Source organism: Oncorhynchus kisutch, linkage group LG27, assembly GCF_002021735.2.
Source record: "Oncorhynchus kisutch isolate 150728-3 linkage group LG27, Okis_V2, whole genome shotgun sequence".
Lineage (NCBI taxonomy): Eukaryota > Metazoa > Chordata > Actinopteri > Salmoniformes > Salmonidae > Oncorhynchus > Oncorhynchus kisutch.
The window spans coordinates 389202-395884 of record NC_034200.2 but is presented as its reverse complement, the minus strand read 5'-3'; positions in this window follow the sequence as shown (position 1 = coordinate 395884).

The window sequence follows — 6683 nt, the reverse complement described above, 5'->3', positions numbered from 1 at the left end:
ATAAATAAAAACAGTATGGGGATGAGGTAGGTGAAAAGGGTGGGCTATTTACCAATAGACTATGTACAGCTGCAGCGATCGGTTAGCTGCTCAGATAGCTGATGTTTGAAGTTGGTGAGGGAGATAAGTCTCCAACTTCAGCGATTTTTGCAATTCGTTCCAGTCACAGGCAGCAGAGTACTGGAACGAAAGGTGGCCAAATGAGGTGTTGGCTTTAGGGATGATCAGTGAGATACACCTGCTGGAGCGCGTGCTACGGATGGGTGTTGCCATCGTGACCAGTGAGCTGAGATAAGGCGGAGCTTTACCTAGCATAGACTTGTAGATGACCTGGAGCCAGTGGGTCTGGCGACGAATATGTAGTGAGGGCCAGCCGACTAGAGCATACAAGTCGCAGTGGTGGGTGGTATAAGGTGCTTTAGTGACAAAACGGATGGCACTGTGATAGACTGCATCCAGTTTGCTGAGTAGAGTGTTGGAAGCCATTTTGTAGATGACATCGCCGAAGTCGAGGATCGGTAGGATAGTCAGTTTTACTAGGGTAAGCTTGGCGGCTTGAGTGAAGGAGGCTTTGTTGCGGAATAGAAAGCCGACTCTTGATTTGATTTGATTGGAGATGTTTGATATGAGTCTGGAAGGAGAGTTTGCAGTCTAGCCAGACACCTAGGTACTTATAGACTTCCACATATTCTAGGTCGGAACCATCCAGGGTGGTGATGCTAGTCGGGCATGCAGGTGCAGGCAGCGACCGGTTGAAAAGCATGCATTTGGTTTTACTAGCGTTTAAGAGCAGTTGGAGGCCACGGAAGGAGTGTTGTATGGCATTGAAGCTTGTTTGGAGGTTAGATAGCACAGTGTCCAAAGACGGGCCGAAAGTATTTAGAATGGTGTCGTCTGCATAGAGGTGGATCAGGGAATCGCCCGCAGCAAGAGCAACATCATTGATATACACAGAGAAAAGAGTCGGCCCGAGAATTGAACCCTGTGGCACCCCCATAGAGACTGCCAGAGGACCGGACAGCATGCCCTCCGATTTGACACACTGAACTCTGTCTGCAAAGTAATTGGTGAACCAGGCAAGGCAGTCATCCGAAAAACCGAGGCTACTGAGTCTGCCGATAAGAATATGGTGATTGACAGAGTCGAAAGCCTTGGCAAGGTTGATGAAGACGGCTGCACAGTACTGTCTTTTATCGATGGCGGTTATGATGTCGTTTAGTACCTTGAGTGTGGCTGAGGTGCACCCATGACCGGCTCGGAAACCAGATTGCACAGCGGAGAAGGTACGGTGGGATTCGAGATGGTCAGTGACCTGTTTGTTGACTTGGCTTTCGAAGACCTTAGATAGGCAGGGCAGGATGGATATAGGTCTGTAACAGTTTGGGTCCAGGGTGTCTCCCCCTTTGAAGAGGGGGATGACTGCGGCAGCTTTCCAATCCTTGGGGATCTCAGACGAGATGAAAGAGAGGTTGAACAGGCTGGTAATAGGGGTTGCGACAATGGTGGCAGATAGTTTCAGAAATAGAGGGTCCAGATTGTCAAGCCCAGCTGATTTGTACGGGTCCAGGTTTTGCAGCTCTTTCAGAACATCTGCTATCTGGATTTGGGTAAAGGAGAACCTGGAGAGGCTTGGGCGAGGAGCTGCGGGGGGGGCGGAGCTGTTGGCCGAGGTTGAAGTAGCCAGGCGGAAGGCATGGCCAGCCGTTGAGAAATGCTTATTGAAGTTTTCGATAATCATGGATTTATCAGTGGTGACCGTGTTACCTAGCCTCAGTGCAGTGGGCAGCTGGGAGGAGGTGCTCTTGTTCTCCATGGACTTCACAGTGTCCCAGAACTTTTTGGAGTTGGAGCTACAGGATGCAAACTTCTGCCTGAAGAAGCTGGCCTTAGCTTTCCTGACTGACTGCGTGTATTGGTTCCGGACTTCCCTGAACAGTTGCATATCACGGGGACTATTCGATGCTATTGCAGTCCGCCACAGGATGTTTTTGTGCTGGTCGAGGGCAGTCAGGTCTGGGGTGAACCAAGGGCTGTATCTGTTCTTAGTTCTGCATTTTTTGAACGGAGCATGCTTATCTAAAATGGTGAGGAAGTTACTTTTAAAGAATGACCAGGCATCCTCAACTGACGGGATGAGGTCAATGTCCTTCCAGGATACCCGGGCCAGGTCGATTAGAAAGGCCTGCTCACAGAAGTGTTTTAGGGAGCGTTTGACAGTGATGAGGGGTGGTCGTTTGACTGCGGCTCCATAGCGGATACAGGCAATGAGGCAGTGATCGCTGAGATCCTGGTTGAAGACAGCGGAGGTGTATTTGGAGGGCCAGTTGGTCAGGATGACGTCTATGAGGGTGCCCTTGTTTACAGAGTTAGGGTTGTACCTGGTGGGTTCCTTGATGATTTGTGTGAGATTGAGGGCATCTAGCTTAGATTGTAGGACTGGCGGGGTGTTAAGCATATCCCAGTTTAGGTCACCTAACAGAACAAACTCTGAAGCTAGATGGGGGGCGATCAATTCACAAATGGTGTCCAGGGCACAGCTGGGAGCTGAGGGGGGTCGGTAGCAGGCGGCAACCGTGAGAGACTTATTTCTGGAGAGAGTAATTTTCAAAATTAGTAGTTCGAACTGTTTGGGTATGGACCTGGAAAGTATGACATTACTTTGCAGGCTATCTCTGCAGTAAACTGCAACTCCTCCCCCTTTGGCAGTTCTATCTTGACGGAAGATGTTATAGTTGGGTATGGAAATCTCTGAATTTTTGGTGGCCTTCCTGAGCCAGGATTCAGACACAGCAAGGACATCAGGGTTAGCAGAGTGTGCTAAAGCAGTGAGTAAGACAAACTTAGGGAGGAGGCTTCTGATGTTGACATGCATGAAACCAAGGCTTTTTCGAACACAGAAGTCAACAAATGAGGGTGCCTGGGGACATGCAGGGCCTGGGTTTACCTCCACATCACCCGCGGAACAGAGAAGGAGTAGTATGAGGGTGCGCCTAAAGGCTATCAAAACTGGTCGCCTAGAGCGTTGGGGACAGAGAATAAGAGGAGCAGGTTTCTGGGCATGGTAGAATATATTCAGGGCATAATGCGCAGACAGGGGTATGGTGGGGTGCGGGTACAGCGGAGGTAAGCCCAGGCACTGGGTGATGATGAGAGAGGTTGTATCTCTGGACATGCTGGTAGTAATGGGTGAGGTCACCGCATGTGTGTGAGGTGGGACAAAGGAGTTATCAGGGGTATGAAGAGTGGAACTAGGGGCTCCATTGTGAACTAAAACAATGATAACTAACCTGAACAACAGTATACAAGGCATATTGACATTTGAGAGAGACATACAGCGAGGCATACAGTAATCACAGGTGTTGAATTGGGAAAGCTAGCTAAAACAGTAGGTGATACAACAGCTAATCAGCTAGCACAACAACAGCAGGTAAAATGGCGTAGACTAGGCAACGGGGCCAACAGATAAAACAAACAAGCAGAATGGAGTACCGTGATTTATGGACAGTCCAGCGTGCATCAGATATGTAGCCAAGAGATCAGTGTCCAGGGGGCAGCGGTGGATGGGGAAGGGAAGCTGGACTGGCGAGTGTTATCCAGGTTAAAAAAGACGAACAATGACTAAATAGCTTGTAGCTAGTTAGCTGGTTAGCTTCTGGAGGTTCTTGAGTGTGTTCTAAAAATAAATAAAAAATAATAGCGATTCCGTATCACATTGGGTGAGGCAGGTTTCCGGAAGGTATAAACAAATTAAAAGTCAAAAGAGATAGAAAGTAAATATGGGTCCGGTGGGCGTTTGGGACGCGGCGATTCAGGCGGTTAGCAGGCCTGTGCTAACAAGCTAACAGTTTGTAGGCCCGGGCTAGACAAGGTAGCAGTTAGCGGACCGGAGCTGGACAAGCTAGCAGTTAGCAGGCCGAATTAGCAAGCAGGGAGATAGCGAGGGCTAGAGAGTTAGCCTTTGGGGGACGTCGCGATGGGGTGAGTCTGTTTATTCCTCTTCATGCGGTGACATCGATAGACCGGTCGTGGGCCCGGGTATTGTAGCTCAGGAGTATGCTACGGTGGTAGCGCAGGCCGGGCTAGCTTCAAGCTAAGTGGGTGGAAACGCTAGCCAGGGGTAATCATCCGGGGTTGCGGTTTAGCTAGATAGCTAGTTGTGAAGATCCAGTGTATTTGGAAGCTTAGGTTTAGCAAAATGTTTTTAAAGGGATAGCTATGTAAAAAACGAAAAATATGTAAAAAACGAAAAATAAACAAAATATAAACAAAATATACAGGGACACGACACGACAGGACGACTTACTGCTACGCCATCTTGGATTCATTGTGGGTTCCAGAGTGGAGCAGCGGTCTAAGGCACTGCAACTCAGTGCTAGAGGTGCCACTGCAGTCCCCGGTTCCATTCCTGGCTGTATCACAACCGGCCGTGTTTGGGAGTCCCATGTAAGAGAACATTTGTAGAAGGGAGAGCAAACAACCTGCAAAAGAGAGAAACCAAAACAAGAGTAAAGGAGCGAGCTAGTGTTGGAGAGAGAGACTCAACCCAAAGGGCTGCTAAAAATCATAAATCTTGTGCGGATCTGTGTCAGCACACAGCGGCGAAACAAAGAGGTGCGGAGCAGGGAGGAGAGCAGCTTCAGTGACCCAGCACCAATTGGCTGAGAAAGGCCCACCAGGCTTTAATAGACTTTTGCTGATCCAACACTTGTTTGCTAGGAGCCACAAAGAAGTGATTGCAGGAGCTGACAGAGGCCTGCAGGCCCAGAGGCTCCACTCCTGGCTCATGATAAATTACCCAGGACAGAGGGAAGGATGGAGGGTGAGGAGGGAGACGGGGCCAATGCGTGAGAGAGAGACAGAGAGAGGCAAGGGGGAGGGCAGAGGATGGGACATGCGATGAGTGAGGGGGTCTAAAGGGCTCTACTCCTGACCCATGTTAAATGACGCAGGTTAGAGGGGAGTGAGTGAGGGCAGAGGAGAGGAGAAAGGGGGTGAGAGAGTAAGAAAGGGAGTGGGGGGTGAGAGAAGGATGGCAAAGGGGTTTGGAGTCTGGGGAGGGGACTCGGGTAAAGAGAGAGGATAGAAGGTAGGTAGGGTATGGAGGGAAATATAGGAGCAGACAGAGGACGGGAGCAGGTAGGTGAATGGGGGTGATGGAGGGAAGAGGGAAGAGGGGGGCAGATAGACAAGAAGTGAGGAAGATGAGAGAAAGCAGGGAGAAGTGTGTGGGTAGAAGAACGAGAGACAGGGAAAGAGGGAAAATGAAAAAAGGAAAGGATTGAGTTAGCAGCAGGGAAGAGAAGGAGAAAAGTTGAGGGATTCCCTTCATTGGCAGTGTGAGTATGAAAGAAGAAAACATTACATTTGGCAACATAGTCCTAAAAATACCCCAACTCCTGCCCACACAATGCCAGATCAAACATGCCACATAGTCAAACACTGACTCATGGGTCATTCTAACCTGGACATTCAAACCAGTATCTCTTCTTTAGTTATGACGTGAAAGGACCTCAACCTCAGAACAAGAGACTGCATAAAGTCCCTGCACTAGATTTGGTTGTGCTGCATACTGTATGAGCATGATGCACACTGAGTGTACAAAACATTAGGAGCATCTGCTCTTTCCAAGACATAGACTGACCAGGTGAATCCTGGTGAAGCCTATGATCACTTATTGATGTCCACTTCCATCAGTGTATATGAAGGGGAGGAGACAGGTTCATTTTTAAAAGTCTAAACCGTGGGAGAAGTGGGGCGGGGGTGATTCTCAGCTGACATATTGAATTGTTGAGACTCTAGGGGCAGTATTTCATTATTGGATAAAAAAACGTGCCCATTTTAAGCGCAATATTTTGTCATGAAAAGATGCTCGACTATGCATATAATTGGCAGCTTTGGAAAGAAAACACTCTGACGTTTCCAAAACTGCAAAGATATTATCTGTGAGTGCCACAGAACTCATGCTACAGGCAAAACCAAGATGAAACTTCAAACAGGAAATAGGCAGAATTTTTGAGGCTCTGTTTTCCATTGTCTCCTTATATGGCTGTGAATGCACCGGGAATGAGCCTGCCCTTTCCATCGTTTCTCCAAGGTGTCTGCAGCATTGTGACGTATTTGTAGACATATCATTGGAAGATTGGCCATAAGAGACTACATTTGCCAGGGGTCCGCCCGGTGTCCTTTGTCTAAATTGGTGCGTAATCTTCAACTGGAGGCATTTTCCATCGAGATTCAGAGGAGAACGCACACTTCCATGAACGATATATCATCGAAGAGATATGTGAAAAACACATTGAGGATTGATTCTAAACAACGTTTACCATATTTCAGTCGATATTATGGAGTTAATTTGGAAAAAAGTTAGACGTTTTGATGACTGAATTTTCGTTTTTTTTGGTAGCCAAACGTGACGCACCAAACGGAGCGATTTCTCCTAAACAAATAATCTTTCAGGAAAAACTTAACATTTGCTATCTAACTCAGAGTCTCCTCATTGAAAACATCCGAAGTTCTTCAAAGGTAAATGATTTATTTGAATGTTTTTCTGTTTTTTGTGAAAATGTTGCCTGCTGATGCTAATGCTAAATGCTACGCTAGCTACGCTAGCTATCAACACTGTTACACAAATGCTTGTTTTGCTATGGTTGAGAAGCATATTTTGAAAATCTGAGATGACAGTG